Here is a 27,115-nt window from a genome sequence, read left to right on the forward strand (position 1 = left end):
CCTAGGGCATGATCTGCATAAATGTACAGCAGCACCCAACTCTCTCAGGTCAACAGTTGATCAAAAAGAAACATTAATTCTTAGATCACTGTGGGCAGTTATGTTCCTATGCATTACAGCCTGCATTAACAGTTGACCATCTTCATTTTCACACTTTAGGAACTAATCGGTTAAAACATTCGTCATTTGGAAGTATTTTCAGCCACTCTGAATGATTAATAGGAGCAGAGATAGATAATAAGGCAATATTACTAACAATGGAGGAAAAGGAGCAATCCATAGAAATAGTTAGAAAGCTAAATTTATTGTTAGAAGAAAGAAATAATGTACAGAAAAAGCAAGACAGTGAGAAGATAGGTGTTTATTTTAACCTCATTTAATTATTTTCTAGTCACATTAAAGTACTGTAATTAAACCAATCTTGATATCTGAGAGGTCTTATACTGTAACATTTCTTACAGTTATATGAGCTGCTTACTTATAACATCTTTTTTGGATGTGTCAGCAGTCTAAGGGTTAATTTTCAACACTTTTCTTAATTAGGTGGAGCAATAAATCAGGTTACAAGATGATCATACTGAATACTTAATGCAAAATAACACTAACAAAAAATTGCCTTTGATTTATGAATGCTTGATAATTGAATGTTCTTGGTGTCTGCAAATACAATGCTGAATCTTAAGGTAGAATGTGGTATAACCTAAATAGGATATCAATTATCTTTCAATTATAACTGTCTATTGTGAGTTATATTAAGGGTTAAGAATTTAGAGTTTTGCCTTCAGTTTATAGCAAATTGGGATTGTGTACTTTCTGTTAGGTGTTAGTCTGACCCATGTGTGTGTGTGTTTACAAACAAACTGCTTGAACTTTTGACCCAACTGAAAACTCTAGGGTTGCTGTCTCATTTGAGAAGGTAGCCACAAAGGACACTTTGGCCTGGATTTTCAGAGTTGGCTGGACTCAGAAGCCCTTTATAAGTGGTGAGCAGATCCCTATTCCTGGATTCCTGACCCCATTTCTGGGCTGTGCGATCTTTGGGAGTGTCTATAAAGGATGCAGGCTGTTTCCTGTTTGAAGCCTGCATCCAGCACTTCCTCCCGGGTCAGCTGGCCCAACTCCAGCCCACACCCAGCCCCCAGCAATCAAGATCCCACCATAGCAGGCACTTTCTCCTGAGGCAGGTGAGCCAAGCTGGGAATTTTCCCAACTTTCCTTATCTGCCTTGAGGATGAAAATCCAGGCTATGGACTCTCATTTTTCAAATCAATTCAATCAGGAACACTACGAATGTGTGTTCTAGCCTTTCAGAAAAACAATGCTCAGATTATGAGAATGAGTTTCATTGTAATAAACCAGGAATGTAAAAATGACTTGTTGGAAGCCAAGAGGTAATTCAGCTGCGGTATTAGGGATGTCTAGGGAGTCTTCAAAAAAGACTGGCTTAGAGAAGGGATTGTGTGGTACAACAGTGGCAATAGTACAAATGCAAAGTGAGGTTGCAGAACCTACCAAAGCAGTGGGGGGGGGGGGGGTGACTCAGAGTCATAGAGTTATCCGGCATAGAAACAGGCACTTTGGCCCACCGTATCCATGCTGGCGATCAAGCACCTATCTATTCTAATCCCATTTTCTAGCACTTGGCCCATAAAAGATCTAAACTATCTTGACTCCTCAAGATAATCAGGTGGATTCTTCATTGAGTACAATGCTGGGAAACAAATTACAGAAGGTCATGAAGGTTTTGTTTCCAGGGGAAAGGTATTCCCTTAATCTTCCAAGAAAGTAAATTAAAATAGCAAATTAAAACGTTAAGAGATACTGGAGCAGTTCAGTTATTGGTGGCTGATGATACAATTTATCTTTCAGATAGGTTGCTGAAAGAGAAAAACATTTACTGGGGGTATTCATGGGAGCTCCAAACCTGTTTTATTGTACTGAGTTAAGCTAGAGAGTGATTTAATGACTGGGGATGTCACTGTTGGAGTGGTTCCTTGTTTGTCTATTGAAAGGATAAATATTATACTGGGAAATGATCTGGCAGCTTCAAGATCTGTGGCTTCTCCCAGAATGTTGGAAGAACCGTTTGAGATGAGAGAAATTGAAATGTTGCAGGAGGAACATCCTGGATGGTTTCCAGACTGTGAGATAATACAGTCTGAAGATCATAAGATTGGATAGAAGGAAGTGGAATATATAGAGAAGGAGGATGGGTTAGCTGTTCACTTATCTGGGACTATTCTCATGAAGTTAATTAAGGAGAAAGATGTTGAAAGTGATGGAGCTGACATGTTTTGTCCATCTTCTTTAATTGAAGCTCATACGGCAGATTCTGGCTTGCAGGAATTGTGTCAGACAGCATCTTCTGAGGCTGAATCAGAAAAAATTCCTAAGTCTTATTACATAATGGATAATACATTGATGAGGAAATGGAGACCACCTCAGATGCCAGCAGGTGAGGAGTGGAGAGTAGTCTATCAGATTGTAGTCTCTCCTGGTTACTATAGGGAAATTTTACGGGTTGCCCATGAAATTCTGATGGTAGGTCAGGTGAGTTGGGAATCAGGAAAACCCAAGCTAAAATAATGAAACATTTTATTGGCCAGGGTTACACAAAGATATGATTAAACTTTGTGAGATATGTCATAAGTGTCAAATAGTTAGGAAACCCCACCCATGAATTTATCCAGTAGTTTTGATTCCTATTCCAGCTTTTGTTGAACATTTAGTAGGGTCTTAGTAGATTCTGTGAGAAGTGGCCATCAATATCTTTTAGCCATCATGCATTGACGACATGGTTCCCTGAAGCGGTGGCTTTGAGAAAGATTACAGCAAAGGTAGTAGTTGAAGGATTGTTTCACTTCTTCACAAGGTATGGATTACCCAAGGAAATATAACCAAATCAAGGGTCAAACTTTATGTCACAGACATTTAAAGAAATCATGAGTAACTTAGGGATAAAATAGTTTAAGTCTTTGGCATACCATCCACAATCACAAGGAGCATTGGAAAGGTGGCATCAAACCTTGAAGATCATGATTAGGACCTATTGTCAGGAATGTCCTGAAAATTTGAATAAGGGAACTCCAATCTTACTATTTGCCATCCAAGACGTACCCAATAAATCAATAAGGTTCAGTCCTTTTGAGTTACTATATGGACATGAAGTGAGAGGACCACTTTTAAACTTATGAAGGAGAAATTCATAAATCAAGGATCAGAAACTATACTTTTAGCCGATGTATCTAAATTTCAGGAGAAATGTGAAGTATCTAAATTTCAGGAGAAGTATGTGAAGTAGCTGAAGAACGTTTAAAACTTTCTCAAGGAACAATGAAAGACCGAGCATATAGAGCAGCTGAGGCTTGAAATTTTAAACCTGGAGACAAAGTATTAGCAATACTGTCTGTGCCAGGTGAACCACTAAAGGCAAGGTTCAGTAGACCTTATCTTAATTTACCTGATTAAGTCTTTTTTTATGTGATTAACGTACAATATAGAAGGAAAAATCAATTAGTATGTCATGTTAATATCCTGAAACACTATTATTTTAGAGTGGATAGTCAGGAGAAGAGTATACTCACTGTAGGGGAGGTAAAAGTAAGGTGAATGTGTCAGTGAGTTTTAATGAGGAATCAAAAGTTGAAAATTCTAAAGTCAACACTCCACACTCCAATTATCAGATTGGATAATATGGAGGTGTTGGAAAAATTTGGATAACATACTACATCACCTTCCAGAGAAGTGTCAGCGTAACATATCCAAGCTGTTGAAAGCAAATAAGTCGATATGTATAGACAAGCTCGGGAGAACTTCTTTAATTTCTGTTATGGACAGAAGAGAAACTGAACTTATTTATCCCCTTCCCATCTATCATAAGCAGAGGTATTTTTGAATTATTTGTAAAGTACACTGTGGCATGTATCCCCAAACCCTCAGTGTGTGGTCCAATTCTATATGTGATACGCAGCAAACTCCCTTTATTATTACCTCAGGAGGTTACCTTATTTCACATTCAAACCCAAAGGGGATAGTCCATAACCTAACACGTGTGCACATATACAGTAAAGGGGAATAGAAAAGAGGGCTTTTTTACAACTATGGGTAACAACAATAAAAGAACCACAGAAATGAATATTAGTCCATGTGATTTCCAGAGTCTGAAAAGTCAAAGTCCAGAAGATGTTTTCTTCATGGTTCAATCCAGCTGAGTTTCTAGTTGGAGACAGCACCATGAAAATTCTTGAAATGAATGACGATGAAGTACAATGGGCTTTCTATGCTTAGATCACTTGGCAGGTGATAATCAGATACTTTTAGAATCAAACACTCTTCAAGGAGTTGAGAGATTGTGGCTGGCAGTTTGGTCGGCCCAGAGATCTGATAAATTCCTTCTGGCTGGTGTTAAATCAGCAGACTGAGCTGTGAGGCTCAAAATGTAATATTAAAATGGTCTAAAAGGTTAGAAGTTTGGGGTCATGTGACTTGGCCCATTAATGAGTTAATTGCAGCCTTGCAAGCAGTTCCTGTGTTTTTAGCCAAAATCAATTGTTTCCCTTCGGAGTGAAATGTTGGCTCTTAATACCTCTTCAGAGTTTCAATGTCTCTTTCTTTGTTATCATCCCAGCTAGGTGAGTCAGTTCTTCTGTTAGTTATCTAGTTTTATCATGTGGCCTTACAATTGAGTATAAAATTCCACAAGGATGAGTGGAATTCTTTTGTTCTTGTAATCTCTGTTGAAAGCTTCTAGAACAGATGGCCAATCTTGTGAGCTAAGCAGCCATCTTGTGATTCAGTAACTGTCCATTTTAAAATTAGCAAAAAAAACCTTTGATATACACAGTTTTGATTCCTTTTCATGCCTTATTGACACAAAACAATACATTAAGTTGATGTAGGAAATGCTCCATCTATTAAACAACGTCTTTACAGACTTAACCCTAAGAAACTAGCTCCAGGGAAGAGATTAAATTTATGTTGGTCAATTGTATTATTGAGCCAAGTCAGATTGGCTGGAGCTCACCAATGGCGATGGTACCAAACCAATGGATAACAATGATTTTGTATTGACTATAGGAAAGTCAATGTTGTGACACAAGCTGATTCATATCCAATTTCACGGTTGGAAGCTTGCATTGATAAAATTGGAAATGCAGACTTCCTGAGTAATATTGACTTACTAAAGGGTTATTGGCAGATTCCATTATTGATCAAGCTAAGTAAATATCTGCATTTGTAATCCCTGACGAATGTATCACAGAATCACAGAATTGTTACTGTGCAGAAGGAGACCATCATGTCTGCACTGGCTCTCCAAATGAGCGTTCTGACTCAGTGCCATTCTCCTGCCTTTTCCTCGTAACCCTGCACATTGTTTCTATTTAAATAATCATCTAATGCCCTCTTGAATGCCTCGATTGAACCTGTCTCCATCATACTTTCAGGCAGCATATTCAAGACCCGAATCGCTCACTATGTGAAAAAGTTTTTTGCTCACAACGCATTTGCTTCTTAAGCAAATCACTTTAAATTGTGCCCTTTCATTCTCGATCTTTCTATGAGCAGGAATAGCTTCTCCCTATCTACTCTGTCCAGCCCACTCATGATTTTAAACACCTCTATCAAATCTCATTTTAGCCTTCTCTCCAGGGAGAACAGTCCCAACCTCTCCAATCTATCTTTCTAATTGAAGTTTCTCATCCTTGGAACCATTTTTGTAATCCTCTTCTGCACCCTCTCCAATGCGTTCACATCCCTCCTAAAGTGTAGTGCCCAGAACTATATACAATACTCCAGCTGAGTATTGTGTACAGTCTTACTAGACTTTACAAAATGTAAAGTCATGCCATTTGGAATGAGGAATGCACCAGCTACAATTCAAACACTAACGGACAAAGTCATTTAAGGCTTGTGCAACTGTGTCGTATATATTGATGATTTGGTGACTTACACTAAAAAGTGGGAAGAACATATGGAAAACCTGTGTGTGTTGTTTGATTGGTTGCTAATTTAGCGTTAATCTTGGCTCAAAGTGAATTTGCCAAAGCTAAAGTCACTTATTTGAGGCCCACTGTGGTTCAAGGTCAAGAATCGCCAAAAGAAACTAAAATACAAGTGATCCTGGACTTTCCCATTCCCAGAACAAAATGGGAAATTCTATGGTTTCTCAGAATGAGTGGATTTTACAGGCAATTTGTTCCAAATTTCAGTGTTGTAGTTGCTCCCTAACCTGTTAAAGAAAGACAGGATGTTCAAGTGGACAGTTTTGTCAAAATATTTTCTCGAAGGTTTGAAATTCATATTAACAAATGAACCTGTCTTGGCAGCACCAAACTTCAGTAAGCCATTCAAAAAGGTTATTGACATCAGTGATATGGACAGAGGAGTGGAGTTGTTACAAGAGGATAATGCTGGAATCGAACATCCAAACAGTTATTTTTTGAGAAAACTTAACTCTTACCAATGGAGATACTCCAGAATTGAAAAGGAAACACTAAGTCTGGCCTTGCCTCTTCAACAAGTTAACATGTTTGTTTTAATAATCAAGGAGTTTACATGAATCACAATCTTTTAGTGTTTTTGGAGAAGTTCCACACTAAGAACCTTAGGTTATTTCATTGGAGTCTGATGTTACAATTCTACAACTTAAAGACTGTTCATATTGCAGTGAAAAAGCATCTTTGCTGATGCTCTATCAAGTGTGTGACTGTCCAAATGATTCTCCATGGGGACATTGACTTTCTAGAAGTTACTTGTATACCACAAGTTGAAAGAATCTTTTACCTGTATTTCACAGAATCACACAGTGCAGAAGAGGCCCTTCAGCCCATCGAGCTTGCACCAGCACGTGAAAAATGCTTGACCTACCTACCTAATCCCATTTGCCAGCACTTGGCCCATAGCCTTGAATGTTATGACGTGCCAAGTGCTCATCCAGGTACTTTTTAAAGGATGTGAGGCAACCCGCCTCTACCACCCTCCCAGGCAGCACATTCCAGAACGTCACCACCCTCTGGGTAAAATTTTAATGTTATATGAAGGTAATATTAGGCGTATGTATATGTAAAGATAAGAATTGAGGGATAGCATTGTAAGATATGGTATTTAGTTTGTAAATGAAAATGCCTCACTTTTGGATGCATTTTAATTTTTTTTAGGTGAGATGTTATACCTGCCTATTGTGGGTTATACTAAGAGTTAAGAATGTAGAGTTTTGGTTTTAGTTTAAGGACAATTGGGGTTGTGTACTTTCAGTTTGGTTTAATCTGCCTATGTGTGCTTACAAACAATACTTGAACTTTTAACCCAGCTGAAAGCCCTAAGGTTGCTATAGAAAAATTGCTGAGAGTGGAGCTATGCTCTAAAGGGTGTTTTTTTTAAGGAAATTAAAAGTGTAAGAGAGAGGCTGCAGATGTCCAGTCTGGTGTGTTTAACCAGCGAACTGGGGTAGGACCAAGTGGCTCTGTAAATAGAGGGAACACCAAGCCACAGAATAGGTGCCAAGAGAGCGCCTATGTGTGTTTCATGGGTGACCATTAGCGATGTCTATACTTGGACTTGGAAGTCATATTGGTAGGGATATACCATAGATCCGAGCTCTGACCTGTGCAGCCAGATCCAGAGGAAAAAGAAACTGCCTTCCAGAATAAAAGTATGTTTAAAAGCCTATCAGAGTGAAAGCCACAGAAAAAAGGTTACGCTGGGATAGGTCAGTTGGATTGAATTTAAGGTAGAATCTCATATTGTTTAGAATCATTATTTTATTTGCTCAGTGTACCTCTTAAGTCATATTGCTTATGTTTGTTGTGCTCAAGTTTGCACAGCAAAGATTCTTTTGGTGTTCCAATTTAATCTTGGAGTCCTGCCTCTTATTTCCTTACCTTTGGTTCTTCCATGCATGTATCAATGGGAAGTTTCTCCACAGACAACAGAAATGAGAGCCTATTCTTGTTGAAGCTAGAAAACAAAGAAGCTGGAAGAGTATTGGAGCACACCTTGGTCAATATCCTTCACTGAAGTAGCCGATGAAAGCCCAGAGAAATATAGCAAGGGAAAATTTTCAGTTTCTGTCCAGAATGTGCATGAAATTGGACAAGTGGCAACACTGTCCACTCAGAGCAGGTGTCCACAGGCCCAAAACTATTTTCAGATTTGTGTCACATCAAGATAATTCTGGGGAACACCAGTTGACAGCTTGTTACACTGGTGCATAGGAATTTTCGCAGATTTGTGAAGGACCTGAACTGGAAGTGTTTAGTTAAAGGAGAAGATAACACACTAAGGGTGAGGAGATTAGAAAGGGCCACAATATATTTTAATAGGGTTTGAAGCAGCACTTCTATGCTCCATTGCTCTACAAAAATTTACCACCCAAACATTTCTTAAGAAGGACCAATAGTTAGGTCACTTCCTGCCTATCACAAATGAGAAGTGTGTACAGCGATGTAATCTATACCCATTGGAACATGAAAACTTCAAATGTGTCCCAAAAACTATTGTGGTGCCTTGATTTGTATATTTAAGCAGCCTCTGCCTCTTTTCAGCTAGGCCATTTAACAATCTACCTGAAAATTCTATCAGGCAACTTGTGGATCTCCAAGGGGTGGTCAAAGTGCATCTCTTCATTTTTCAGGCAAGAAATGCAAACAGCACTTATCTTTATCTGAGGCCCACCAACCTCCTGTTGTGCCAGTGTGACAGAGGGAACCATGCACACGGCAGCTAGTTGACCATAAAAATTGCAAGTAATGACCTATGCGCATCACATATCATACCAGTTTGCATATTAAAAGGGCTGACCACCTGCAACAAGCAAGCCCATTTATGTAGCATCTTTCACCATATCAGGACATCCCAAAATCAATGCAGCCAACTGAGTACTTTTTGGAGTGTTGTCACTGTTGTAATGTAGGAAATTTGGCAACCAATTTGTACACAGCATGCTCCACAATGAAATAAATCACCAGATTACATTTTGAAATGGGGGATAATGCTTCGTCAGCAACTGGATAAACGAGGTACAATGGCGGCAGGGGGTGGGCAAAACTTGGCATAGGGGTCATGAGGGGCCATGGAGCGTGGGTGGGAGGCACAGCTTGGCACAGGGCACATGAAGGGCCATTGGGAGGGTGGGGCATAGCTTGGCATGGGGGCATGAGATGACATGGATGGGGCATCGGGAGTGTGTGGCAGGTGAGAGTGTGTGAGGAGTGAAGGCTGGAGGGCTTTTTCTGTTTTTATTTTAACTGGGACAAAGTCCCACAGCACTAAGGCGGGCCTTTTAAAAAGCCCGCCTCCACACCTGGCGGCTCCTGTGGCTCTTTTCCAGGTTGGCTAGCCTGACTACAGCCCGCACTGGCCCCAGCAATGAAGACCCCACCTTTCTCCTGAGGCACATTCTCCTGAGGCACGTGTGCGAAGTGCTATATGCATCGGTAATGAAAATTCCGGCTTTAAAGTTTGACACAGAACTCATATAGTGGAGTAACATATTGTAAAATGACTTAAATGGCCCAACTAACAGACCTTTTAACTAACTGGGACAGAACATTCAGCTTTGATATAAATGCCTTCACTTCACAGTAAAATCTAAGTCTGAATCTTCGATTACCAAGTCCCATTCCACCAGAAGCAATGCATCACTCCTTGATATAAACTGGTGTCTCCAATCAGTAAGTGTTTAATCTTTATGTCCACACTGAACAAATCTCCTAATTTTCATTTTAAAATTATTCATTCCACATCAGCTGTGGAAAACAATCAGCTTCAGTACTGCAATGTTATTTATTTATGTTTTTCAGGCTTTTGTCTGTGTGCAGTCAATTTTGAGGATTAAAAACAGCAAATTCTTTTGATTAGAGTCTAAATTAACATATTTAATTTGAGCTGATTGTTTGCTACATCTCAACCTGAACCTTTGTTATGTTTTTCTCTTTATTTTACAAAGCTATCAGCTCCTTACATCATGAAATGGTTGGAATTTAAGTCTTATTTAAAGCAAATATAGAAGAAGGAGGGTGTTAGATTATACATACACAAAAGCAGATTTTGAGGTTGATAATGAGAAACAAGAAAAGATAAAGTGGGCATAGAAAAGAAACTTAAAATGGATCACAAACATATGAGAAAATACGTAACATAATTTAACCTATTTGTTTGAATGCTAGAATCATTGGGAATAAAGTGGTGCAGCTGGATGCATATGCAGCAGAAGGAAAACTTGATAAGATAGGAATTGTGGAACTGTGATTTACCTCAGAAATTAGTGGCCAAGAGTTTCTGTTTTGGATGCAATCAGCAATCTGAGTGCAAATTGCACTCAGAATTGTTCTAGTTTTCAGAAGCAAATTTTCTTTTCTCAAGTTTCTGTTCAAATCAGTTTGCATCTCATCAAGTACTTGCATATCTTCCATGAACCAGCACAAATCGGCAGGGGGTAAAAACATAATTTTAAAATCTATATGTTTCTTCAAAAATACACCCAAATGTTGGTTGAGTCAGAAACTCTCGTAACATTTAAGAAGTATTTAGCTATCCACTTACGTTGCCATAGCCTCCAGGGCAATGGGCCAAGCGCTGGAAAATGGGATTAACGTTGCCAGATCTTTGTTGACTGGCATGGATGTAGTGGGCCGCAAGGCCTCCTCCTGTGCTGTAAACATCTATGAGTCTATGATATATTTAGGAGTGGTAGCCAGTTGCAGTATTATTGATACAGGTGAAAATGGGTTTATCACACATAAATAGGCATTTTTAAACAGTGTCTAGGTCACCACCTGTGAGTACATTTAAATAATTGAAAAGGACTTATGGAAGCAAAATTATTTGGAGTCATTTGTGTTCAGGAGTCAGGCAAAAAGGAAAGCTTTAGAGATGCTTATTATTGTCTTTTCAGTTTAAGGTAGCTTAATTGTAGGTCATTCAAACATGTCACTAAGAAAATGGGGATATACAACCAGCCCGACAACTTGGGAATGTGGAACTGAGCCACAGACTATGCAACATCTCCTGCAATGCCTATTGCTAGAGGAACCCCGCACTGTTGCAGATCTTGCCGAATTCAACAACAAGGCTCAAAAATGTGTCCAGTTCTAGCTGGGCCATGTATAGACTGTCCGTGGACAGGATAAGATAAGAATTTGTGGAGCCTCCTCAAAGACCTGCAAACAGGTACAATTAGTGCAATACCCAAATTCCAGGGTTTCATGTAAAAGAAAAAACACCGAAGTATTAATTTGCACCAGTCATAACCTGTGTTTGAAATTCCATGATTGTTTGTGCTGACTTGGGCAATTTTCAGGAAAATTCGGGAGAAAATATCAATGCTTCTGAGAGGAAGCCTATAAGCCAATATTCTACAAGAATAGAGATTGTAGCATAGAAGCTGGGTTTTCGTGCACATCTAGGGTAATCTGCACGAGAAGGAAATTGAAATAATACCTTAGGGAAGAAAAAATTGGTTGAAGTTTAGAAAGCAGGCAGAGAAGTTGATTTTTTTTTTTAAATTGTATCTGCTGCAGCCCCCTAATGGAAGCCCACAGCATTTCATATGGCCAGATCAGAAGGGTTTGTATAATTGATGAGTGACTGTGATCAATCCAATTTTTACTAGGAATATACAAATAACAGTACAAAATTTGATACAAATTCATACAAGATTGCCTTCTGAGATACTAGGGTTGATTAGTCGCCCAGTAAATCTCTACTCCCAGCCTTTAGGCAATAGGTACTGGAAGATTGGCTGCTTAGTGCTTTCATTTCCCTGGTGAAAACATATCCTACTGTTCTTTGTGTGTAAGCTACAGACCAGTCCAAGAAACTAAATAGGTCATTTCATGCATGGCTACGGGTGAGGAAGGAGGGAAGGAAATGTTTAGTTGTAAGGCTCTAGCCATTAAGGTATTGGGCATGCTTGATGGACCAGCTGGTCTTTTCGTGTCCACCAGTGTTTGTCTTTAATGATGTTTTTTGGAGAAGACTTTCCTGGTTACGCTTCTGTCTATGTTTCACATAGGCAGACATTTTAAAGTCCCATTTTTTAAGTAAGGGAAGGGAACATTTTTTGATGCATCTTTTGAAATTTGTCTTTCTCATCTAATATTTAGTGTATTAATGCATTTTATTTTGAGTTTGTAGCTAAATGCTGAATTTCATTTTATTTTGTAAAAGTGTGTAAATGTAATAATTATTTTGCAACTGTTAATATTTTAGAGTGGACAAAGGGCAAGACAATTAAGTTGAGATCAATGCTACCCTTGTCTGCTATTGATAATGCCAAACTAAGGGTGCAGCTTTGAATATACACATTCTTGTGGCAAATGACATATCTTTGCAAGTGGCTACATGCTGACACACAATCAATGGAGCCAACTTTCTGTGGTTATTGTCATATACCTGGGCCAGGACCTATACTGGTTACAGTAGATGTGGAAACATTTTGCAATGTCCCTCCAGTGATAGCATTACAGAAAATATCACCCAAGTCTATGGATGGAATAACTCTCCATAAAAAGGCTTATCCAATAAACAAAATAAGCACAGGGGCTTTGAGAGATTTTGGTGGAGTGACTAAGGAATTTCCCCCCCCCCACCACCCCACCAGCAGGCGGGTCAGCTGGAAGACATCTATTTAGGGTTATTTGCAAAAGAACTACAGGGGAGATGAAGAGACATTTGTTTTTATACAATTAATTTTTATGATCTGGAATGTACTGTCTAAAAGGATGATGGTGGAAGATTTAATGGTAATTTTCAAAAAGGAATTGTATAAATACTTGAAATGCAGGGCTATGAGATTAAAGCAGAGGAGTGGGAATATTTAGGTAGCTCTTTCAAACAGCTAGTACAGGCATAATGAGCTGAATGGCCACCTTGCATACTCTATCATTCAATGAGTGGAACATCAATATTTTTATGACACATGGCTGGTGAATTAATGACCAGTGCAGTTAATCTGACTGTGGTAGTTGGTAATCTCCACGTTAGACTTTCTTTCTTCCCATAACATTAGTGCATCAAAGCACCATCAACTGGTCTTTTCATGCCGCCAGTTTTCAGATTTACTGATGATTGTGGAGAAGGCGTTCCCAGTGACACTTCTACCCATGACATATACTGTTATGGACAGGAGAGAGACAGGCAAACTACTGATTTCCTCTCATCAACTGTCCGCAAGCAGAAGTTATTTTGAATTATTTGTAAAATATGCGGTGGCGTGATTTCCTATACCCTTGGTTTGTGTGATCCAATTTACTAATGACCCATAGCAAGCTTGTGTTATAATTAATTCAGAAGGTGAGTTTACTTCACATTCAAAACCTGAGGGAGGGGTGTTCATAACTTCCTGCTCCACTATATACGCACACACATCCACACACACACACACACATGCACAAAATAAGCGGAGGATAGAAAATAAGTTTTACAACAATGGATAGTAACAATGCAAAACCACAGAAATGAATATTAGTTCATGTAATTTCCAGACTCAGAGTCCAGTGAGGAATTCTTTCACGTAGAAGTTTTAGTTCAGCTGGCTAAAGACTGTAGTTGTAGGATTTGCTTTGTCATTGGTGCTCACAAAGCAAGATGAAGTGGGCATGCACAGACTGGGCCAGTTCTGCAGGCAATGGTAGGAAATCATCTAGAAGAGGCAGGATTCGAGGAACAGGCTGTTGTTCTGCCTGGAGACTGCCTTTGAGGCTAAAGATGTAATGTTAAAACTATCCAAAAAGGGCAGAGGCTTGGGTCATGCGACAAAGCCCATCAATGATTAATTGCAGCTTAACAATCAGTTTCTGTGCTTCTGGCCAGAATTCCATTGTTTCTTCTTAGGAGAAGGATGAGGTAGTTATTAACATCTCTTCCAGTATAATGAGTCTGTCTCTTTTGTGATGGTACAGTTGGGGAGCCAGTTCATCTGCACTTCCTCTGCTTTCATTAATTACAAGGGGACTGTAAAATGAAGTGTGAGATTCCACTGGCTGAGAGAGGAATTCTTTTGTCTTTGTAAATCCTGGTGGTAGCTCCCAGAATAAAGGCCCAACCCTGTGATCATGTGACTTGTAGCAGCCATCTTCCCTGGTTCAGCTGAAAGTCCTTTTTAAAAAAAAATGTCAAATGAATTAAGTTCTGGGTTCTTTTCATATAATGCAGAACCCAACAGTCCTTTCACCCTCTTGAAAAAAATATCTGTTTCATTTTTTTTGTAAAAGTGGCCTTGCAGAGGTTTGCAGTCATTCTGTCATTCACACTGGAAAGTCAAGCACACAGCTGGCAGGGGCAATGTCAGTTCCCTGCTGCATTTCTGAAGTTTAAACTTGCGATAGGACATCAGCAACAAATTGTCCTTTCTCACAATGTGGGTAATTTTTAGGTGATCTGGTTTTATTCAAAATTTGTCTTTCTTGGGGAAAGACTGATCGGGGATTCACGTTCTGAATTTTTTGTCCCCTTCTGGGGTCAGGCATAAACAAAGATATTAATTTCAGAACTCAGTGCCTCTTCAAATTCCAATTATGTATTGCCCAAAGGGTCTTGGGATTTTACATGGTGGTTAGCACTCAAATTGTTAATAGCAGTCAAGCTGTTCTGGGTTATCTGCAGGCGTATTCTGGGTTTTTCACTCTGTAAGTGCAAATTCTTTTTACTGTGGGGCAGTGGTGCTTTGGTAAAGCTTAACTCTTCCCAGTGGTAGTAAATATGCTTTTGTTAAATGTTGGACTGTACCTTTAAGAATAGTCATGTGATGTAAGATCATATGATCTGTGTAAACCAATGTGTTAGCAATATGGGCAACTTCCACAGTCAGTGCAGAGATAGAAATGGAGAAATGAAAGCACATGTGTAGTTGCTGCTGGCTGTATTGTAGATAAACCTAATGTTTCCACTTAGAAAGTTGCCTAGAGATCAACTCTATTACAAATAAATGATAAGGCCACACTATAACAAATTGGTGATGAGGATAATTCAGGATAAATCAGAATTGGTACTCTACTTGGCCCAGCGATTGTGAGTATCAATGTCCATTTAAAATAACAAGATATACTCACCTAAAATGCCACAATTTGGTAGAATTGTTCCCTTTGAGCCAGCCGCAGGCGATTAGTTTCAGTATATAGAACGCCTTGCATTCTTCTTTCAAGCAAACAAAATCATGGGGGAAGGGAAGAGGCAAGCAATCCCCTTGAGTACTTGTGGGAGCAGAACCTACAGCTTGATTTGAAGTTGGATGGCACCCAGTGCCCCGGAGTTCTGGAGAATTAGTAACCTCATGAAGGGACATATTCAACCCGAGCCCTCGGTCATTATGCAGAGGTTCAGGTTCAATTTGCAAAATAGAGCCCCAGGTGAGATAATTGCTAGCTACATGGCGAATTTGAAACAACTGACGGAACATTGTGAGTTCGGTGAGACTCTGACTACATGCTCCAAGATCGTTTAGTGTATGGTGTGAAAGCAGACACTATTCAGAGAAGATTGCTGGCTTAAGTGAATCTGGATTTCAAGAAGGTGTTAGAAATAGTGCTGGCCATGGAAAGCACTAAGAGATTCACAAGCAATACAAGGGGTGCCAAATGGCACTGTGCTCCAAATTGGGCAGGAACAATCAGCTGAAAGTGGCACGAAAAAGCGAGACTCTGCCATGAAGTGGGAAACAGCCCCCGTTAACCAAAAAATATGAAGAAATAGTTTAGCAGCTAAATTGAAGAACAACGTTTTTTCCACATCGATTAATCAGTCTTTTCGCAATTGGCAGTTTAAAAAAGTAAAATGTTACTTTTGTCACAGAAGTGAACGTATAATGACAGTGCACAGAGAGATCTAAACAGGCTTGCAAACAACAGAAGAAGCCCAATGAAACCTACAGCGTAGAAGAGCCTGAAACAACAAATCCTGACATTTATTCATTGTTTAACATGAATGTTGGGAAGACAGAGCCAATATTTGTTATAGTACAAGTGAATGGTAAACCAGTAAAAATGGAAGTAGACATGGGAGCTTCCACTACTGTAATTGAAGAATGCACTTGTTCAGACATTTAAATAATGGTGAACATCAATTCAATTTGGAACAAACATCTGTCAAGCTAAAAACATACACAGGTGAAGAAATCCAAGTAAAAGTTATCAGCAGAGTAACAGTCCATTATAGAAACCAATCAGCACAGCTACCAGTGATGGTATTGAGTGGCAGAGGACCAGACCTTCTAGGGTGAAACTGATTGAGGGAAATCAACCTTGATTGGCCAGTGAGATTGCAAAGTTCACTTTTATAGTTGATGCTGATACCACAAAAGGAAGTAGGTACACAGAGATTGGGTCGGTTCTGCAGTCAATGGTAGGAAATCATCCAGTAGGGACAGGATTCAAGGAGCAGGCTGTTGTTCTGCCTAGAGTTCTACTTGCAGGGGTTCATTGGTTAGATGTTAAACAGCAGACTGCCTGTGAGGCTGAATATGAAATGTTAAAACTTCCCAAAAAGGGCAGAAGCTTGGGTCATATGACATGGCCCATTAATTGCAGCTTAATAATCAGTTTCTGTGTTTCTGGCCAGAATTCTGTTGTTCCTCATTGAGAGAGGTGAAGTTGTTATTAGCATCTCTTCCAGTATAATGAGTTTCAATCTCTCTCTTTTGTGATAGTTCAGGTTGGGAAATCGTCTACATTTCCTCTGCTTTTGCTGATTCTAAGGTGTCTGTAAAATGAGGTGTGATATTCCACTGGCTAAGGGAGGAACTCTTTTGTTTTTGTAACTCCTGGTGGTAGCTCCCAGAACAAAGGGCCAACCCTGTGGTCATGTGACTTGTAGCAGCCATCTGTTTTGGTTCAGCAGAAAGCCCATTTAAAAAAAATGTCAAACAAATAAACTTTTGGATTTATTTTCATGTTGTATGGAACCTCACAGTAGGCTGGTACTTTACAATTCTAATTTTAAAGTCTCAAGACCCATTTTCAAAGCCAAAGGTCACCGTGAACTATCAAAAGGTACCGTGTTCGACCTTGTCATCAATTAGATACAAAGCCACACACTCTGGTTGTGCAAGTGTTGTGGTCTACAGACATTTGCTTCAACTGATTGATGCACTGATTAGTAGCGTAGCCAAATAGTTAATTTTTTTTATGACAGGCAAGCAACAAAAGTTAAACAGGTTTCTCCTCACTTCTGCTGTCTGACTCACCTAATGCTAACTTTTCAAGCTTACTAGCGACATCTCCTGTATTGGTGTACTGGTACTTGGAAAGGTTGGCATGAGCAATGTGATGACTTGTGATACTGTTTTGTTTTGACTGACGTTTAAGCTGCTGTTCTAACCTCTAATAATAGAAAAGTTACTGATGTTACAATGCATTTTCTAGAGGACAACTTCCCTCAGAATTTGAAATAAAAACCGAAAATGCTGGAAATTCTCAGCAGGTTATGGCAGCATCTGTGGACTGCAAACAAGTCAATGTTTCTGGTCAATAACCTTTCATAAGAACTGGGAAATGTTAACAAGGTTTTGAGCAAGGAGCAGGTGGGACAAGGACAAAAAGAAGCTCTGTGGTAACGTGAAAGTCGGGAGAGATTTACTGACAGAAAGGTTAGTCTTTCAGGGCCAAAGGGAATGGTGAAGGAACAAGAAAAGAAACAAAGGAACAAAAGATGTGGCTGGAGGCAGGTGTGTTGCTGACTTGAAGAGAAAAGAAAAACAAAACAAACAAAGAAAAGGAAAAATGGAGCAGATTATGATCTGAAATTGTTGAACTCAATGTTGAGTCCAGAGGGCTGTAAAGTGCCTAATTGAAAGATGAGATTCACTGGAACTGTGCAGTAGACCGAGAACAGAGATGTCAACAGGATGGAGAATTAAAATGACTGACCACAGGAAGCTCAGGGTCATGCTTACGGACTGAATGGAGGAGTTCTACAAAGCAGTCACCCAGTCTGCATTTGGTGTCCCCAATGTGGAGACCATATTTTGAGCAGCAAGATCAGTACACTGGATAGCGAGAAGTACACGTAAATTGCTACTTCACCTGGAAGGGGTTTTTGGGAGATTGTACGGTGAGGTGAGAAGAGGTAAAAGGGCAGGTGTTACATCTTCATTTGCATGGAAAAGTATCATGGGTAAGAGGGTGAAATGCTGGGAGTGACTAAGGAGTGGTCTAGGATATCATGGAGGGAATGGCCACTTGGAGGGCAGAATTTTGCCCTTGGTGGGCGTGCGGGCCCCACCGACTCAGCGGTGGGTGGAAAGCCGACCCCCGCCGCCGAAACGGGGCCGCCCACATTTTGAGTGGGTGGGCCAATTAAGGCCCCCCCAGTGGCCTGCCCAACAGGAAGCGCTATGCGCTTCCTATGCGGAGGGAAGGGAATCCCCAGCTGTCAAATTGCGCTCTTTTGCGCATGTGCGTGAAAGAGCATTGGCCATTGACAGGTTGGCGGGCGGACAGCTCATTTCGCTGTCTGCCCGCCTTCCTAAAAATTTAAAGGGGGTTCCTCCCAACGTCATTCCGCGTCATTTTCCCATTGGTGAGCGAGCCCCGCCCACAAATTGCCAATGGCAAAATTCTGGCCAGAATGTTGAAAGGGGAGGCGAGGAGAAAATGTGCTTGGTGGTGGAATCACGCTGGAGGTGGCAGAAATGGTGGAAAATGACCCATTGATTATGGAAGCTGGTTAAGTGGAAGGTGAGGACAAGGGGAATCCTATCTCGGCTCTGGGTGGGAGGAGGAGGAGTGAGAAATGTGGTAGATATGGTCGAGGGCCTTGACCATCATGTTGGAGGTGGAATCTCCAGTTGAGGGAAAAAAAGACATTGCAGATGCCCTGTTGTGGATGGTTGCATCATCAGAACAGATGTGACAGAGATGGAGGAACTGGGAGAATGGAATGAAGCCCTTACAGAGTATAGAGTGTGAAGAATTCTAGTCAAGGTGGCTATGGGAGTCAGTGGGCTTATAATGAAATAAAAACAAAATGCTGTGGGTGCTGGAAATCTGAAAGAAAAACAGAAAATGCTGGAAAAGCCCAGCCGGTCTGGCAGCATCTGTGGAGAGAGAAACGGAGTCAATGCTTTGGGTCTGTATGACTCTTCAGAGCTTATAATTAATAATACTTGATGGCCTATCGCCAGAATTGGAGACAGAGAAGTCAAAGAAGGGAAGGAAGGATTTGTAAATGGACTATGCAAAACTGAGAGAAGAGTTGAAATTGGAAGCAATGTTAATGATGATTTCCAATTCCGGGCAGGAGCATGAGACGGCACTGATACTTTCATCAATGTACCGGAAAAAGAGTTCAGGGAGGGGACTCGAGTAGCACTGGAACAAGAAATGATCTACATAGCCTGCAAAAAGTCAGACATAGCTAGGCCCCATACAGGTATCCATAGCCACACATTTTATTTGAAGGAAGTGAGATGAGTTAAAGGAGAAATTGTTCAATGAGAGAACAAGTTCATCCAGGCAGAAGAGGGTTGTGATCAATGAAAACTGGTTAGGCCTCTATTCAAGGGAGAAGTGGAGAGCCCTCAGACTATCCTGATGGGAGATGGTGATGTTTACATTGCAAAAGACCATTTGTGCTGCTTATATGTCTGTGTGGCAGTGAGTGAGAGTGGCATGAATTAAGATCTGGATATTATTTGTCTAGAAGATACATCACCACTTACCCACTTGATGCTCTTCAAGATGGTTGGCCAAAATTCCCTCCTCTAAGCATTCAAGGCCCCAAGATATATCATGTTTCTTTGCATGAGGTACCATATCCTCATGCATTTGTAAGCCAATAGACAATGTTGTTGATAATGATAAAAGCAGGCAAAAGAACAATTAGCAATGCAAAACATTCTGGCCCTAATCTTCTTGAGAGACCTGTAGCAACCAGAGTGGCAACCAGTAGGTCTTCAGGCCATTGTACAATGTTTATCTGACTGCTTACTTTTCTCAGCAAATATTCTAGTTTTATTTTGACTCTGAATTCACTGAGATAAAATCAGTTTCTAAATTGAAGCCTTTTACTGCATTCCTGCCATCAACATATTACTATGGATGCTTAGCTTTCTGAGTAAGTTAGCTTAAATTCAAAGATAATGTACAATTGATCAGTCATTAAAATTATGGAATTGCATCACTTTCATTCATATTAATACAAGACACATTGTCAAATTGTTAATAACATCACAATATTATGAGCTGATGTTTGTGGCCAACACCAAAACTGTTTTAAGAAGTCTGATCACTTTCTGTTTTTGTTTCTGTAACATTTTTGTACTTTTTAACATTATCTTCAGTTATTTGGTATTCTTCTCATATGTCTACAGCTTTCATCAAACAGTTCATTGTTGTTCAGTTCTAATATCCCTCAAATAATAAACAGTACAAATGATTAATTTTTGATTTTAATTACTTGAAGAAGTCATGTAGGGTTGGTTAGCTTCCAGTGGTTAAGAATGATATTTAATGATGCCGACAGCATGGGTTCAGTCCATTTATTACCTGAGGTAGTTCTTGGAGCCTGCCTCTTCTACTTGCTCCATTGTGATATCATGGCATCATTGACCTTGATTAGCAATGATGATGCTATATGAAGAGAAAGAGAGATATGGAATAATGTCAATTAGTGTCATCTTTGTGATTTACTGAGGTCAATTGGATCATCTGTAATTGAACTCCATTGATTTTCCATTACAGCATAAAGAAACAGGATACAGCAGTTGGACTTTAAAAGTATACATTTTGACAGATAACTTTAGGGCCTCAGTTGTACATATTCAATATGTTCATGTTCGGTGTTGATTCAGGGCGTTTTGTACCTCTTCTTGTGCATGTAAACCAGACATGCAAAATTGCTGTTATACTTTTGGCTTTTACTTTTCAGAAACCTTAGACAAACATTTGATTCAATACTCACAATTCATAAGTTTCTCTCTTCATGAGTATTGCAAAAATACAAAGGTAAACAAAAAAAGAGTCAAACAAAAAATGGTTCTAGCCCCCATTCCAGGAACGGAAATATAGGCCTTATTCAATAGTTGTCTCTTGTGTTTGTTCTAACAAATTGGCCCACATTCACCTCTCTCCAGGGATTCATGGCTGATCCCTCCTGCAGATATGAGTGTAATACTGGTGGCGCTACCAGTGCTGCAGAGCTGCCAGCCCCTGATTGGCCAGCAGACCTTGGGGGCAGGTTTACCACTCTACTGGGGCCTTAATCGATTGGGAAGCCCAAAACTGTCTAGGTACCTGGTTACCTGGGGAGAAATGATGCAGGGTTCCCACCAGTTCTCCAATTTGTGGGCGAGACACCTGTCTCATTCATTAAATTCTTCCCAATGTCAAGTTCTGACCATTGCTAGCAAGATACTGGATCCATAACCACATAGCATCTGTTTAATAAGATAAGAATTGAGAGGTGTGAAGATAATTGCTGTCAGACTGCACAACCAGACATTTTCTCAAGAATTATAAAGGGTTATTTTGGCCAAAGGGCAAAAATAGGTGCTAAATGGGTGCCTATTAACAAAATACACAACTGTTTTGGAGAGGATTTAGCAAACAAGTTTTGTCCTATTGCTGATTGCCATATATGAACTTGCCTGGAGGTGCTAAATCAGACATCTGCAAGTTTAGCACTCAAATGCTGACTAGTCACAATTTTTGTGAAGCACCATATGTAGGCTTATTGTAGCCACTTCTGCTGAAGGCGTGGAATGCTCCAGCTGGCACACAGCAGTGAGTTTTAGAATGGTTCAAGAGCCAAGGGAGAGGGCACACAGGCTCTCAGTTGTGGCTGGAGGTCCTAGTGAAGGGTGTCCGGAGGAGGGAAGATTTCATGTGACCAGAGTGGAAAAGGATGCCACTTCACCCTCACTCTTCTATCACTCTCTCCTGTAGCAGCTAGCCTCATGTCCTCCTCCCATTGTGAGATCCAAGGGAAACCCCTCTCTCCTGGTGACTCTTATAAAGTGATTAATAAGAAAGAAAAATATTTTCATGATATAATGTCTTTCATAATCACAGAACATCCCAAAGTGCGCCATAGCCAATGATTTACTTTTGAAGTGTAGTCACTGTTGTAATGTAGGAAATTATGCACACAGAAAGCTCCCACAAAACAGTAAGGTGATGATGAGCAGATAAATCTTTGGGTGTTGATTGAGAGATAAATATTGACCAGTACACCAAGGATAACTCCTTTGTTCTTCTTCAAATTAGTGCAAAAGGATATTTTACACCACCTGAGAGGGCAGATAGAGTCTCAGTTTAAAGTTTCAGCTGAAAGATTGCGCTTCTGAGAATGCAGCACTCCCCATTACTGCAGTGGAGCCTCCGACTTGAGTTTGTGCTCAAGTCCTGGAATGGTACTTGACCTCACAACCTTCTGGCGCAGAGGCAAACATGCTACCATGGTTAATATGGCAGAGTAGCATATCACTTAGTCTTTTTTGCTGAAGTTGTCAGAGAATTTCTGGAAAAAATGTTGCTTGAATGTTGTTGAAGTCTTGACAAAGTGTCCCAGAAAGTCTCTCTTTGTGTTTCAGACAGTTTCATCAGCAGCAAATGAACATGAAATTGTGAGATTCTCTCCAAATTGTACTTGAAATCCACATAAACAAAGTGTTTACTCACAAATATCTAGTCACTATTAGGAGAGGATATTAGGACAATCATCAACAAGATGCCTTGTAGCATCTTTCATGAATGTTAGCAGACATTTTAAGTGGCAATCAGCTGCTTAACAATTTTCAGGGTAGTCATTCCTAATACAGGCTTCAACTCCTTTCATGTCTTGCGCTAATTGTGAGCTAAACCAGCAGTTCAGTTCAAGATGCCATCTTGACCACTTTGGCATGTCTTAAGCACAGCTAAAAATCATCCTCTTGCTATTCAAAAATATACATTGAGACAGTGCACAGTGACCTTACCATGGTCTCCGGGTTTAATGGTAGCTTTTAAATCAATAACTATTGCCAAAGGATCTGCTATTGGACACAACCCTGATGGTGGTTTCAATGGAACAATTGGATGTGGTATAAAATAGACATACAACCCAAAACCATGGGGCAGAAATTTTCACTCGGCGGGCAGGCGAGTGTGAAATGACGCGCATTGACATAGGCCGAGCGTGACAATATCAACATGCAGTCACATGATAGTTCGGTCGGTGGGCGCGTGCCAGAGTCAGCAGTGCGCCTCCGACAATTAAAAGGCCTGTTAAGACCATTAAGCAATCAATTAAATCAAATTTTTCGCTGCCCTTCCATCCTAACGATGGGAAGGCAGGCAAAAAGACCAAGCAGCCTTTGCATTTTTTTGGAAATGAGGTTTCCAATAGCAAATAAAAATAAAATTAAAACTTTAATTTTTTCATTAATAACATGTTCCTGCTCATGTGACAGTCATTTTAATTTTTACTTTTTAAAATTACATTTTTATTTTTTATATCTCTTCATCTCCCTGAGGCAGCTCTGTGCCTCAGGGAGCTTATGCAGCGCTCACTCACATGCATATGCGAAGTTTGTGTTTGGCCGGCTTGCATTCCTCCTCCCCATCCCCCCTCCCCCCACTGCCGCTCTCATTTCACGCTGGCGGGCCATCATGTGTGGTACCAATTGCTGGCAGCGGACCGCCCCCACTGAGCACCGCCACTAAGGGCAAAACTCTGCCCGTGTTGTTCCTACCAGGTAGATTAGGTTAAAATCTGGTCTAATGTGATGTATTGTGAGGTCAGTGCCTCTATTGAGCTCTACTTTCTGTAAATCGCTGCTGTCCCACATGTATGTACACCTATGTCTTTCCTTGGGAGAAACACACAGTAAAGATTTATTTCTTTCCCCATTAACAAAAATGAAAAAGAAGTTCTTATTTAAAAAGAAACCTCTCATTATGAATTATCCTGTTAAATCTCTCTGAATGATTTGAGCAAACCAATCAGGATATTCATGTTGTGCAGCTTGATCATTATCTTCTATTTGTGCCAAGAAAAGATGTCTGTTGGTGTTAGTCTGTTCAATTAGTAGCAGTCTAGCCTCTAGCGCATGGTGATATGCCTGTGCACTTAAGCTGAGCACTGATGGCTACACTGTGGGGAGAATTTTTAGCTTGTCAGGTGGATACATGCCCAACCCGACTGTGTGTCATTTTACGCTTGATGACATCGGGCAAGCATCCCAACGTCATCACGCACTCATGCAATATTTCATTCGGTGGGCAGCGCGCCCGCCGACAATTAAAAGGCCTATTAAGGACTTTATTAAGGTAATTGAAAGAAATGTTTCACTGCATGTCTGGTCACAGTTGGCGGGCAGATAAAAAGGCCAAGCATTTTTGCATTTTTAGGAAACCATAAGCGGGTTGAGGTTACCAACAGCAAATAAAAACAAAATAAAATTTTTTAAATTTAATTATAACATGTCCCTGCTCATGTGACAGAGTCACATGAGGGGACATGTTTTATAATAATTTAGAATTTTTTTTTTTAATGTTCATCTCTATGAGGCAGCTCTGTACCTCAAGGAGCTTTTCCAGTGCACACCCGTGCACAGGCGTGAAGTTCGCACTTCTTCCCACTGCCCTTCCCCCCAACACAGACAGTGCTGAGCTCTGAGCACTGCTACTTGCATTTCATGCTGGGTGGGCCTTAATTGACCCACCAGGGTCAAATCAAAGCCTGCCCCGATCGCAGGTGGCGGTCGGCTTCCCAACTTCCCTCACCAAGCCCGCCTCATGAGGGAAAAATCCTCCCCTCTGTGCAATGGCTCACTCTAAAGGCTTCATGATTAAAACAAGAAAGCCCCTTACTATGCTAGTAGATAATTAAACTCCCTGTGATCCTTCATCAGAGAGAACACAGATAACTTCAGTAATTTATTGGCCCACAAAAACCATGTAGTAATTTGCTTAATATTTAAAAAATCTACAATAATGTTATTAATGTGAATTCTTTTAATATATGTTTTCAGGAAAAAAAGTTATTTTTAATTTAATACTTCAATAGGTGACCTTTGCTTAGGCACTACTCTGTAAAACCAGGTGATAGATGCCACCCTAAGCAAATGCTATGGATCTTTCATCAACTCCCCCCAGGTGCTTGTCACACCATGAGCCAACCGGTCTCACTGAACTCTGTCTTTCACACAAGGGTTTTCAATCTCCACTCTCGAAGAACTCACTCTGGAATCATCTCCCAATTATTGATTTCTCTTGGATATCTTCCACAAGGGTCCACCTCCAGGGTTTCAAACTCTCCTTCTGATGTTCCTCTCCTCTGGATTGCCACACATTCATGTTTTGCCTTCCACACACTCTTTCTCAAATGTTCAGCTGTACCAACAGAATACCATTGCTTCACATGCCTATAGTAAAGAGTTACAGATCTTTGGCTGTCTCCTTAGATCTTCTGGCTTCTCACAAGCCTCTTTTGGTTTAAGTCTGCTTCCTGCAGCTTTCTCCCTTTAAGCTTGGAGCCTTTCTCTGCTCCTCACTCTTACCTTCACTTAACAGGACCTTTTTCAGGCTCCTGTCCTTGTCCTTTGACTTAACTGTACTTTTTGGGACCTTTCCCATTCCACTCCCCTGGATTTGAGGACTTACTTCTTTAGTATTTGGAACCTGCTCCTTGCAGTTCCCTCTCCTGTATCCTGCTTCTCCTGGTAGCTGGCTTCAACTTTAGTTTGGAATTTGCCATCTGTCCCTCTCCATTGCTTCTGCTGGCAACTGCTTCAACCTTAGAGTACACTGACCAACTGCACTCAAACTGCTTTTGGTTTCTTTGTGTTGGTGTGGGGCATCTCTCTCTCTCTGGATCCCTATTGCTAGGCAACAACAAAGTTTTTTCTCTACCTTTTTTGTTTTAGCTCCCTTTCAAGAGTCATAAAATCTCATTAAATGCAGGCATCTTTCAAAGTGAAACTAAAACTCAAGGTTTCATCCTTTTAATCCACAAATACAGAAATACAAATTAAACTTAAAAATGTACCTTATTTCTAACACACCCAAATACACATATGACTTACTTAAACTATTTCTATTTCCTAACAGACTTAATGAGTTAGAAATCAAGAAGAATTTGAGAAACAGGGATAAGTTAAATTAAATGATATTCAATTTTGATCAAATATGTTCAATAATGTAACATGGGTGAAAGAAATAATTTATCAAGATATATTTTAAAATCAATTACAGTGTGATTCTGTAATGAATTGAAATGCTCCATTTATATGACATCAAGAATGATGTTTAGATTTCAAGAATCTGTATTCAACTATAACAATAAACTTTACAGCCAAACTTTGTAGCCTATAAGTTACTATTGGAGCTAACAACAGACAAATGTTTAGTTCAGGCTTTATTTTAGCAGAAGGAGTTCAAGTTTATGTTTATGTTCAAGGAGTTCAAGTCTCTACTAAAATAAAGGAATTTTTATGAATGTGTTAAGCATTTGTCTGCTATAGTTTGAAGCAGTGAATTTTAAGCTTGTATTGATCTGTCTTTATGATTAAGTGTCCCATAATTGCTGGACTCTTTTGATGTAGAAAAATATACAAGGCTACTATTAACCTCAATAGATCTAAATGCTTTCTAAACCAGTGTTATCTGCATACCCTAGACATTTCCAAATGATAATGAGGTCGTGAAGTGATGTACACCTATGGGACACAAGTGCAGCATACTACTGAGAAGCTAATTAGTGAGGTCATTTGTCAGTGCACCTGTGGTTGCAGAGCAATGCTTCATTCTTAATGGGGCTGTATATTGTTTATTAAAGAATGTTACTTTATGAAGGTTTTTTAATTGGAGGTACATGCCCTTCTACAATTGAACCTTTTTCAAGGAAGTTGGTGATATACACATAAATGTATTTACATTTGTTCTGAGCTTGCTTTCCTGATACAATAAAGAAATGCTGATCGGCCAAAAAGCTCATGGCGCAGCTGGAGATTGGTATGGCAGCTCCTGACACAGTTACAAGTGAAGAGTTCTTGTGGGCTCTTTGCTACCAATTAGCGTAAATTGTGAGAGAAATTTAGTTCTGGGAGCTCACCCACAGGGACCAGTTTGAAGGCTACTCAAATTAATTTTATACGAGGCTCTTACCAGAAAGGACAGCTTTACCTGATCTCCCTGGGTTA

The sequence above is a fragment of the Carcharodon carcharias genome, chromosome 9 (genome assembly GCF_017639515.1).
Source record: "Carcharodon carcharias isolate sCarCar2 chromosome 9, sCarCar2.pri, whole genome shotgun sequence".
In the NCBI taxonomy this organism is placed as follows: domain Eukaryota; kingdom Metazoa; phylum Chordata; class Chondrichthyes; order Lamniformes; family Lamnidae; genus Carcharodon; species Carcharodon carcharias.